At 31.0% G+C, this 13,145-nt stretch overlaps 1 protein-coding gene across 17 annotated transcripts in view; it reads right to left on the reverse strand.

Moving 5' to 3' along the window:
• Window positions 1–13,145, reverse strand: part of LOC107454643 (fasciclin-2) — a 186,694-nt gene that overhangs the window by 89,970 nt on the left and 83,579 nt on the right. For 4 of the 17 annotated variants that reach the window (XM_071183769.1, XM_071183779.1, XM_071183746.1 and 1 more), the window contains exon 4: window positions 9,075–9,128. The exons of 12 other annotated variants lie outside the window; for them this stretch is intronic. The gene's annotated coding sequence lies outside the window, so the exon portion shown is untranslated. Of the gene's footprint in view, window positions 1–9,074; window positions 9,129–13,145 lie in introns of those variants that run through there. One more of the 17 variants, XM_071183728.1, reaches the window with a different exon arrangement.

A 13,145-nucleotide genomic window follows, 5' to 3' on the forward strand; every position in this document is an offset into this window, starting at 1 on the left:
TGGGCGTTATTCTAAAGTTGGGAACGCATTTTGCACGGTTTGCCGTCGGAAATTACTATCATTGTGTCAAAAAGTAATAAATGTTAACAGTGGTAACCTATTTGCAAGAAAAGGTGAAGAAGTTCTTCGAGTACTGTTAAGGTATAAATGTTTATTTCTTCAGTTTGGCACTTGGCATTGGACGGAGAGAAATAATCTATTGAAAAGTGAGAGATGTTTGCTTAATTTAAGACTGACCCAATAAAAAAACAGAGTATGTGATTTAATTATTTAAAAAAACTTTTTTGGAAAGACCCGGTTAGATTTATTTTACCACAGTAGAATATAAAGATAAATAGTAAAAGTTTATTTTTTAAGAATCGCGAAATGTAGTAAATAGGTGTTTGAATAGTTAAAAGATAGTTTTTGAAGAAGGAATGTAAATCAAAAATATTATTTTATTATTTATCTACTCGTTCGTTTCATTCACATTTTTAAACTATGAAAGGCTATAAATTTTATTTCCCTGTGCATCTTACAACGAATTGCAGATTGAAAAGCAGCATTATAAGGTTAACAACCCCGATGGAGAGGTAAAATTGCGAAAACAAACAAGAGACAAAACCTCTTACAAAAAAAAAAAAAAAAAAGGGGATTTNAAAAAAAAAAAAGTGGATTTAAAAAAAAAAAAACTCTCAGAGACTGGTAGATGAAAAATCAAACTCACAGAGACTGGTAGATAAATAAAAATCACAGTGACTAGTGGATGGAAAAGAAAACTTACAGATCTTAGCAGATTGAAATGCAACCTTTTAGGAACTAATAAGGGGAAAAGCAGTGACTAAAACATTAAAAAAAAAAACTTTACAGAGGCTTACAGATAAATGAGCTTTATTGAGGCTGGCAAAAGAAGACTAACAAGGACTAGCAGATGAAAAAGTGAGCTTACAAGAAGTAGCAGTTGAAAAAGCAAACATACAGAGACAATCTGTTGAAAAAGAAAAAAAAAACTTACAGCAGCTAAAAGATTAAAAAATAAACATACAAGGACTGGTAGATGAATAAATGAGATTGAAGAGACTAGCAGATGGAAGAGCAACATCGAAGAGACTAGCAGATGAAAATTAATGAACCGAGTTTATTAGCAAATAAATAAAAACATAACAGGAGTTGAACAAAATTTCGATTAACAGACACAAAAATCAATATTAAAATGGCATTTTATTTCACTTACACCGTACACTGTCGACTATGTATAGTATCTAAAAAAAGAAATACTATCAAATAGCTTTTATGGCAACTGATGCTGAAATTACATTAATGAAAATGCACAATTCTACATAAGTCAGAAAACAAAAAATGATACTAGGTACTTTGCATTCTCATTCATCGATAATTTCTATAAAACGCTAACCGCAAATCATGAGAAACCACGGAATCCATGTGATCATCAATAACAATTAGAGAAAGCGAGCGTATACTTGATCATTTAGTTGAAAATCGAGATCACAAGTCAAATATTACTAATCCTCACCGTACATAATAAGTAAACTAAACTGGAAACAAATTGCAGCTGGGATTTGGAGCACCCACTGTTGCGATTTGGCTAAAACACACCAAACCCTGGCGGCGCCCATTTTGATTGAGATGAATAAGTTCGTTCGTCAGTGTCCAACAGAAGCTTCTTTCGAATGGTTGTTCGCAAATGATGTGGCGTGCATCTACAATGAGGTTTGTGAACAATTTCCTTTTGCAAACGTTTGTCAAATATATGGTTGTGCAGTTTTTTTCCTTCTTTAATTTAGTCTAAGTAGTATATAGCAGAGAGAATGAAGATAGCAGCGATGATCCATCACTGTTGACAATCTTTTATTCCCCTCTAGATGGGGGCCCGGAAATCAGCAAATCTCTGGATGTCATTTCTACCTAGGGCAAATATATATAGCGGGTGGTGTTCTCTCGTATCCCCCGACAACGGAAAAAATGGAGACTATTTTTAGATGATGGACTGTGACACGGGCCAACGCGCGCGTTTGTTAATGCGTCACGTACAATGCCACGCATTACTTGGACATGAATAATTGCGAAGTATAAGGGGGAGGAAATAAAAAGGGTCAAGTGGTGGGCTATAGCCAGTTGCGCGTGTTCTGGAAATTCTCTGCTCTTTGATAGAACTGAATTATTGCGATCAATAATTTTGACGCTTGGAAAGAAAATTTGATGTACTACTTAAAATGTAGTTTGCGTGTAAATAATTATATTTTAATTTTGTAGTTTTAAAATTTTATTTTCTGGCCAATTAAATATTCAGAAATTAAATAATAGAATTTAATGTTCATCAATCTTGAGTTTGTTATCAATCGTAAAAACAGGTTAAAAATTTTATGCGTAAAAGAATATTAAAATTTCATTTCGAAAATCTCAAAATTGAATTTTAATCTTCAAAACTAAAATAAATGTATTTTAATGTTTTTATTGGAAAATTAAAGAGACAAACAAAAGTCTTGAGACAAAGTGATAAGTTATATTTTTCCTTCAAAAAGTGACATTTTCCCTTCATTTCAAACTGTTGTTCAATATTGTTTCCAGGTATTTTACAACTTCCTGATTTTCTTCTTAATATTGTGATCACATAGATAACATAAAAATTATTCTTGGAAAAATAGAGTGATAAGCTACACCTTTCTCAAAGGTGTTATTTTTTCTTTTACTTCAAAACGCTTCTTAGTATTGTTTATAGATAGTTATTTTACAACTTTTCGATTTTTCCCTCGACATTGCGATCACATAGAAACATGGATGAATCTTAGTGCTTACATGGATTTCATGGTCTTTTTTCCCAAAATTTCCTTCTTTCCTCCTGCGCAATTTGAGAACCTGGCTTTATCATTATACAACATTCATATATTTATTGACACATTTAATTCATTTGCGCTAAATTTGATATTATATTTATGAAAATAATTTTAATATAATTTCAATAAAGATAGAAATAGTTAGCAACAGATTTGCTGCAATTTACCTGATTAAAAACTTCATTCGCTTCAAAATATATAAATAAGAAGTAACAGTCGAAATGTTTCACAGGTTCTCGGATTATTTATTAGTTGTAATTTAGCTTTTTGAAAAATGAGACACCGTTACACTATTACAGATTCTCCTTTTTCTATTTTTCTTTTCAATTATGTTTAAAAAAATACAATGCAGTTTCTTATTTCAAAGTAAACTGCAAAGAATTGAGGATTAAATCAGAAAATTATTATAGAATATATCTTATAAGAAAAAATCAGTAAGAATCAAACTAAAAAAACTTTTAAGTGTTGCTAAAATTTTCCTTCGAAATTTCAATTAAATCTAACAATTATTCTAGTTATAAAAGTTTTAATACTATTAAAAATGTATATAATTTTAATCCTTTATAAATTGTGAAAACAAAAGTATGAAATATTCAATTGATATATTGCCTATACACTAAAAAGAGAAATACTATTGAAATTGCTTCGAAACTCCCAAACAATACATGGTCATTCCAGGCTAAGATATTTTTCACATTCCAGATATGGAAGCTGTCGTCGCAAAAACGACGAGCCATTTCAATAACGACGTTTTTTCTTCAATACATCATTCGAACAATTTCTTTTTCCTTTATGAAAAAAAAAGCTAACTTGCTTTTCAAAAAGTTGAAAAATTCTGTACAGAAATAAGCAGTAAAATCGGAAATTTACAGAGCCGGGGTTCGATTTCTGAAACTATAATGATAGTGCAGGTCAGCACCCCTAGAGCAAAAGTTCGAAAAGAAAAAAAAGAATGAGTGGGGTGGTAACGTAAGGAAAAAGTGCAAGTTGCACATGAGGCCCTTGTGAATGTGCTTCGGGGATAGCAGATCGTTTGGTACCCACAGGTTATCGATTATTCCATGTCTTTTTCTTTGGATACCTTCCTCTGGCTAAGAACGAATAAATCGAACATTGGGCTGTAAGTTTTGGGAATCGATGCAAAAAGAATGTTTTCTTCCTTTGGGAAAGAATCAGAATATATACAACAATTTTAATAATATCCTCGATATATTTTGGTGAAGATTCAAAGAGAAAAAAAAAAGTTCTATAAATAGGCGTAATGGCAATCTCTGATATTATCAAAGGAGACAAAAGACGAGAGAAATTTGTATTAGGGAACAATAAAAATTATTTAAATTAATAGATAAATTAATAAGTAAAATGTTAAACATAAATAAATAAAATTGCAATGTTGTATTTTTTTATAAAAAGTAACGCATTACACAGAGAGCAATGAAGGTCATGGAGGTTAAGACTATACAATTTCGTGGTAGACGACATGATGGCGGAAATCTTATCAGAATTATGCACTTACCGCCTTTACTTCCCTTAAACCTATCGATCTGAAACTGAGTAGGCTTCAAACTACCACTGGGAGTAATGAATAATAAAAAAAAAAGAAATTGATCACATCAAAAATTACTTTAGAATGAGAATTAGGACCATTTTGACTAGACATCAAATAAATAGAATAAAAAAATCAACCATTTTTATAGTGTGTTTAAAATATTTAAAGCCAAATTAAATTGTAGTATATGGCCAGGGAAAATTACTGCGCCCTACAGAAAAACACTATCATCTAAATGCATCTAAATCAGTCTATTTTTGTCAGTTTGCCCAAAATAAAATTAAATTTTAAAAAATCTTCAGAAAAAAGTGCAGAATCAAATTATTGATTCGAAAATGCTATTAGCGTAATTTTATTGTTTACAATTTTGAGAAAAAATTCTCAGAGCTCTACATGGCAAAGTGTTTTTCTTAACCTTATCAATCAAAACCTTTATAAATTTTTTTAAAATTCTTTTTTCTTAAATATTGTGTTGAAGAATGATACTCAATCTTCAAAAGTTTATAAAAAAAATCGAGAAAATGAAAATCAATAATTCATTTCTAATTTTAAAATGGTCCGCGCAAAAAGGAGAATGAACAACCTAAGAATTAAAAGTATCTTAAATATATCTAAAATATTTTTAGGCCTGTTAAAGTTCATGAAATTGTTTTTGGATTTAATGGACATGCGTACTTAATAAAAACTGCAAGTCCCGTAAATAGCTCGTATTTAAATTCACATTGCTTATTGTTAATACCTTATTACTAAATACTAACTTTGTTTATAGATAGATTTAAAATCAGGATTCACTTTTAATTTTTATCCGAACATCTATTATTTAAACTAAAGAGCGAATTGCACCAATTCCAAAAAAACCAATTTCCGTTCTTTTCTGTTTTATTAACCCGGATATCCCTTATCAAATACATACTCAACTATTTAAACGAAATGAATTTCGTATTAACTTGGCGTTTATGCCTTTCCGTCGTGCCAACTCGCCAAGTCTATTTCATTGTTTGCTAACACTTGAATGACGAAACTCAGCCAACGAAAGAAACTTAACGAAATTAAATCATCCACCGACATTACTTCCTCTTACCAGACTCATAAAAATCAACACGATGGGTTATCCTTGAAGAAACAAAACAATACTGTTCGCGATCTAGTTACGAATTCCACCTTGATTAACGTCCAGATAAAATATTCCTCTCAGAACATCGAAGAATCTTCCGCTGGTGGTCAAGTCAGGTCACGTGCAATCATTAGAAGATAGTGGCTTTATTTTTTTTAGGGATCGCTGGACAAATGGAACACTTTTCATGACCCACCCCTCTTGGGTCATTGTGTTAGAGACAATGACAAAAAGAGTTATTATGCACGACAAGAAACTAGCTTCCTCAGGTACAGTTATGATTGTTTGGTGAAAAATGAATCATAAAAAGTCGGGAGGCTTTCAGTTTTTTTTAATGTAAAACCTGGAGAATCGAAATTATTCATTTGTCGTTCGGTCACGTTTAAACTAAACTATGGTTCTGTTCAATCAAGTTCGATTTTGTACGTGAACGTATTAAGGACGGATTGTCCGGATAGTTTGGATTATCGAAAAAGAAAATTAGGATAGTTAAGAGATCAGGAGAGTTTATATGCAAAACTTGCAGTGTTCTCTCTTGGTGGAAAATACGAAATATATCAAGTATTTGTTTCAGTTTTAATATGAACATACTCTTATTTTAATTTTGTTTAAGTTAATGTTTAAAATTTTTGATAGGAATTTCTAATTATATTAGTTCAAATAGATTTTAATTAAAAAATTATATTTAGTTAACATATATAATGAAATAATTAAATAAATAAAATTTAAAAAATAATTAAAAATGAAATAAATTAATGAAATAAAATGAAATGAAAAAGAAATAAAATAAATGAAATGAAAAAGAAATAAAATAAATTAAATGAATTAATGAATTGTGAATAAATGAAATGAAATAATGAATTAAAATGAAATTAAAAAATAATTAAAATCAAAAGTTATAGTTACTTGTCTAAAATTGTGGGATAAAAGCTAATGCAATTTTTTTGCAACATGTCCCTTTTTAAATATCACAATGTAATGCGGCATTTTCTTTACAAAGGTAAAGTGTAGTAGTACTATTAATTGAAAAAAAATCAACAACAAATTACCAAAGTTCTATATTTTTTAATGTTTGTTGGATCATAAAAAAAGTAGTTAAGAATGAAATTTATTTTCAAACATAATGCATACACTTGTTAACTTTTCGACTTAACTAATGTCAATTAAGATATTTTGCGTAACAAAACACTTATTTACCATGAGCTGTTACGTCCAGCATTTAACACATGTTTTAAAATATTTGCAACAAAAACTGCTACCGTTAATTTTTTAGTCGTACCAGATCGTTTGTCAATAAATTTAGTTCAACATTTATCTTTATTCTTCATTACGCATCATGACAAGCATATAAAAAGTCCACATATATCCACGCATTAATAAATACGTGTTTTTGGATATAAAGTCACGTTATTAGCTATAATTTTTGGTAAATGGCAAAACAAGAAAGAATTCCCGAATTTATGCTATAAATTAATCATCACTATTTACTATTTGTTTATTTCTTTAATATTCAATCATTTATTATTTTATTTACTTATTTATTATTTTATTTACTTACTTAATTATTCATTTAACTTTTAAATTGGATTTAGAATCATCAAAAAAGATTTTCGCAGTATAACAGGAAGAACAATTAACTACAGAATTCATATTTTTGCCGACGTTCTACAATGTTTCCAATGACTATGGAGACAAAATACCAACAAATAAATTAAAATTGGATTTGCATCAACCACTCATTTCATTCCAAACAGATACAATAATGCAACCATGTCTAATAATTCGTGTTGTTCACATCAGAAGCGAAAAGAAAAAGAAACATTTGATATATTTTTGAGCGGACAACAACGCATTTTAACTTGTAAATCCCCAATGGCGACACTTTCTACCCGCCATGCTTCACTTACGAAACAAAAGGGAGCCAAGAAAAAATCCCTATTGACGGGAATATTTAATAACCCAGGGAAAAACAATGGAGTTCCAACTCATTGCGTCCGATTTCATATATATCTATATATTTAACGGGAGTTTCACTGAAATAGGAGAAAACTCTGAAAAATCCTATATACTCCTTACGGTTGAGAGAAGTTCAACACATATATATTGTTTTTGATGGACTTCCTATATTCTCAAATGGAGAGGGCGGATAAGTGTTCAATGGAGGAGACCAATAATGGTCAAAAGAAAGGATATTTATTGAGAAGGAAAATATTTTGGAGGCTGGCACTTTTCGAACGATTGTTTTCGATCGTTGGAGAAGCATACAGGGTGGATTATATGGTTCAAATGTCATCATTGATTTCTTTTGTTAAAAGATATTTTCCTGTATTTAATATAATTCTTAAATTATCTTTTTTTTCTTTATTGCATTAGATTTCGTAGGATTTACTTTTGTGGAAAGGAAAAAAAGATAGTAGAAAATGGAAGGTTATTCATATTCGTGTATTTTTTAAAATAGTCACATTTGCGATAGAGAACATTTTGCAGGCTTTAATGCTATTTGTTTCTTTTTCTCTCTGCGAGCGGATTAAAAAACAAAATACGTAAAAAACAAAATACGTAAAAAACAAGAAGAAATGGAAGGGTTAAAACAGAACGTAATATTACGTCAAAAGCAGGGTGAAACAAAAAACATATCGCGTGTTATTACGCCATAAACAAGAAGCAGATAAATAATAATTTCTTTTCTTACAAAGTGTTCTGTAGTCATTGCTTTTAATATATGTTTTTAGAATTCTCGTTGAAGTTGAAGGCTACTATTCAAAAATGTTTGATCAATGTTGAACAAATCAATATTTAGGAAGGCGAGACTGATAACATCAAAAACTGATTACTGAAGGAAACAGAGAGGGCTTGAAAGGAGACTATTAGAATCATCTTCTAGTTGACATGTTAGTTGAGAAATTTTGTTAATAAGTCTAGAATCGACCAGGTTAGTTGTGATTTTCTACACACCGATCAATATGATTTCCACCAAAATACAATTCTAACGATTTGCTAATTCTTATTAACATAAGCTTCGCCATATAAAAACAAAATACAATTTTAAATTATTTATAAAATTTATAAGGACATTGTTGTAATAAAATTAACAAAGTTAAACAAAGAGATTTTCAGGAGGCATTTGCCGTTCAGATACCACTAGCACAACACTTAAGATAATTCAAACACACCAATCGGTAATTGAGCTAGAGGACATCCAAAACTTCAATGGTTAAACTCCCCTTTAATGCAGATTTAAAATAATCAGGGTATTGAATTGGCAAGATGTATGACAAGGAGAAAAGTTTCTAAAGAAGGCCAAGATACACACCGGGATATCATGCCAGTGATTATGAGTTTCATACATTTGCTTATTTTCGTTATAAGCTAATTTATATAATATACTTACAAGCAAAATTATAAATCAGCTGATTGTCATTATCCAAATTCATATGTATCTCAAAATGCAAATTAAAAATATGTCTTTACCCAAATTCATGTGTCATTACCCAAATTCTCAATATCCAATTAAAAATCTGTATGCTTTATAAATATTACTTGAAGAGTAACATAAAGATGTACAAAACTAACTTACCAAGAAAAAATAAGAGTAAAGATGATGATTTAAAACAATTTTTGATAAACATACCTAGAAAAAAAGAAAAGTTTTAAAAACTATTCAGTTAACAATAATATAAATGACTGATTTTAAGAACATAACTTAAATAAAAGTGTTTTTGATGGAACTATGCTTGGTGTTCTATAATCATAGCTCTTAATATATATTTTTAGAATCGTCATGTAAAATGAAGCTGAAAAAGAATATAGATTAGGAGTCGCAAATCAATTACTAAGCGAGAAAGAAACAAGTAGCGAATAACTATTGAGGAAGTTGAGACTGAAAAACATAAGTATTTGAGTGCCGGTGGAAACAAAGGAATTTTAAGACGATAGTAAGCATACCTCCAAGTTTCACCAAGTATTTAAAATGATATATACTTGTTTTGCTCGATGGTCTAGTTTTCTTCAGCAGTAATTCAATGAAGATTTTTTCAATTATATATTAATTTACGGCTACGGCTTACTTTAGATATCTGTTTTGACAAATTCTAAAACATATATATACATCAAAAAGGTGATTACACAGCCTATAAATTATTTTGAAATTTTTTACCAATTTTACTATGGATACCATAAAATTCATAAGTCGAAAAAAATTTATAAGATTTGAATATCATGCCTTTGGTGTTTATACAGAAATTTGAAGTACGCATTAAACAAAGGTACTTTATATGTCTGCTTTAGAACATTTACTATATAGACTGTTACTCTATACTGTAAATAAACGGAATATATGAATTTAAAAAAGAGCTGACACTTAATTTTTGAAGAATTTGGTAAGTAAATTTTATTTTTAAAAGGATTCTAATTATAGTTATAAGTATAAATATTCCATTATAAGCAAAGATGCTTTAAATTTTCATCTGATAATACTGAAACCAATAAGCACAGTAATGTTTGACTGTTCAGCATATGTTTTCTAATATAAATTTAGTTATGCTTTAAATTACACAATTCGAATAGAACAAGAAGTCCCCAAACATCTTATTTTAAAGTGAAAAAAAAAGTTTCCTAACTGTTCATCACCTTATTTTTCCCCTTCAAATCCAAAGGCTTAGAACGATAGGAAATTTCTTTGGATTCTTTTTTGGGGAGCCATCAATTTCACCAACCAGTTCCCCCTTTTTTTTTAAGACGAGGCATCTAGAACGGATAAGAAACATGGTATGTGCATTTTAGTTCTAGCCCTATACTCATGCCCACCACTTCCCCACCATCCCCTATCCCAGAGCGGCATCAACTCCAATCCCAAACCGATCTATTTTTAAACGGATGTGCAACTGTCTCCCCTCTTTCCTTTCGGGAAAAAAACAACTTGCCGATCTACCATCTCGCGCACAGGAGATAAAATGAAGAAAGACAACCCCAAACAGAACCATCTCCGGAAAAAAATAAAGGAAAAGTGAAAAAAAGGAGAAACGGGAAAAGCACCCAAATGAAATTGTGCTCTGAAGTAGTCCCAGTGGACGGACTGCCTGCCGGACCTGTCTACAGGCACACAAACAAGAAAGAAGTGAGGACAAGGGATTTCTGGAATCTTCCAGGAAGATCTTTAACCGCCTAATGGCGGACGACAAAAAGATCAGATAGTATCAGGCACTGCCAGGCGAGGTTAATCTTTTCAGGCTTCAGCAGATGGCTAGCTTTCTTAGATTTAGATTGCAAGTTGAGCCTATTTGGTGTCAGTGTTTCATTTGTATTACTTATTTAACTGAATAGCTTCGTGAAATATTCTTGTGTTTCTCATATATAGAGTGAATCTTTCAGATGGCGGTAAAAAACGAATGGTAGACATGTTTTGAAAAATTAATTAGAGGCTAGGCAGAATGTAACAAAGAAAGGACATTCGTCTGTAGTGAGTCTGATAGTGAATAGGGAATCTTTCAGATGGCTGTAAAAACGTATGGCAGACATGTTTTGAAAAATTAATTGAATGCTAAGTAGAATGTAACAAAGAGAGGACATTCCTGTGTAGTGAGTCTGATAGTGAATCTTTCAGATGGCTGTAAAAACGAATGGTAGACATGTTTTGAGAAATTAATTAGATGCTAAGTAGAATGTAACAAAGAAAGGACATTCGTCTGTAGTGAGTCTGATAGTGAATAGGGAATCTTTCAGATGGTTGTAAAAACGAATGGTAGACATGTTTTGAAAAATTAATTGGATGCTAAGTAGATTGTAACAAAGAGAGGACATTCGTGTGTAGTGAGTCTGATAGTGAATAGGGAATCTTTCAGACGGCTGTAAAAACGTATGGTAGGCTCGTTTGAGAAAATTAATTGAGTGCTAAGTAGAATGTAACAAAGAGAGGACATTCGTGTGTAGTGAGTCTGATAGTGAATAGGGAATCTTTCAGCTGGCTGCAAAAAAGAATGGTAGACATGTTTTGAAAAATTAATTAGATGCTAAGTAGAATGTAACAAAGAGAGGACATTCGTGTGTAGTGAGTCTGATAGTGAATAGGGAATCTTTCAGCTGGCTGCAAAAAAGAATGGCAGACATGTTTTGAAAAATTAATTGGATGCTAAGTAGAATGTAACAACGAGAGGAAACTTGCATGTTTAGCGAGTCTGACAGTGAATAGGGAATATTTTTGAGGACTGCAAAAATGAATAGTAGAGGTAGATATGTTTTGAAAAATAATAAATTTGAGGCAAAGTAGTAACGACAGAAAATTTGCACGCGTAACGAATCTGATAGAGAATAGTGAATCTTGAGGATGGCTGTAAAAAACAAAAGGAAGGCTCGATTAGAAAAATAATGATGCAAGGTAGAATGTAATGAAGACTGGAAATAGGCTTGTGCAGTTAATATGACAGTAAATATTTCAGATGATACCGTAAAATAAAAAGGTAACTTTGGTAAAATTTCTTGATAGCAAAGTAGAATGTAACGAAGCAAAGAAATTTATTTGCAAAATTTTAGAACTTAATAGATTATTTTCAAAAATCTTTCAGGCATAATATACGGGAATAAATACAGATTTATAATAGTACAAGGGCCGGAATTGGTGATTTTTAAACTTGAACGACTTCATGTCAGTAGTGTTATAAACCAAATTTGAGGGAGCTATTAACTTGGGTTCTTCGTGGTCATGGTACCGTATTCACTAATCTGAGCAAATTCAAAAATGTAAATGTATGGTTTGAAATGCTGACGGAAGCCGAATGTGCCGCGTGTGATGAATTTGAAAAAGAGACTTAAGCTCGTTAAGAAAGTAAGAGGGAGCATTATTCCAAAGCATTTATTGCAAAGATTGCTACTCTAAATTAATGTAAAAAAAGTTTTTGCACAATTTATTTTGTATAATTTTAATAATAGTTTGAAAGTGAATGAGAACTTATTGGTCACCATGCAGTATATTTTGCTATTAGTATTCTCGAAACAGCCCGTGGTTAATGGACGTTAAGACTTCATAATTTCGTAACCAACGACTTGATGGTGACAATCTGGTCAGCAATGCGCGCAAGCCGCATTTACTTCCCAGACAAACTACAACCAACCTATTTAAAGCTGGGTCGGCTTCAAGCCGCCACTGGGGCTCGAGCTCACAGTTCTTCACATTGACAGTTCAGTGCCTTAACCCCATAGACATCGCGGCTCTGTATATACTATATATTTCCAAAAAATTGTATGAATAAAATATAGTAACAGAATGCGCTTAGAAACAGAATGCGTAAGAAACAGAAGAGTAAGAAACATAATGCGTTTGAAAATCATAGATCAGAAAATAGGCAGAAATAGCCATTTAGTAACATTCCAACAGCACAGGTAATATTGCATTTTGTAGGATGTATTACAAAAAAAAATTAAAAATAAATTAGAGAAAATGCAATTTTCTTTTAAATTTCTTATAGTTGTAGTAATTGTAACATCTTATCTGAATATGAATCCAATGCATTTCAAAAGTAAATTGAAATACGCAGCTTTATATCCTACTTCATGCAATAATAAGATGAAGTTCCTCACATGAAGTATTGATACTCTTTTTTAATGATAGGGTAACTCGAAAAGAAATAGATAAATTTGCTCTTTTAGTATAAGC

Source organism: Parasteatoda tepidariorum, chromosome 1 (genome assembly GCF_043381705.1).
Source record: "Parasteatoda tepidariorum isolate YZ-2023 chromosome 1, CAS_Ptep_4.0, whole genome shotgun sequence".
Classification (NCBI taxonomy): Eukaryota; Metazoa; Arthropoda; class Arachnida; order Araneae; family Theridiidae; genus Parasteatoda; species Parasteatoda tepidariorum.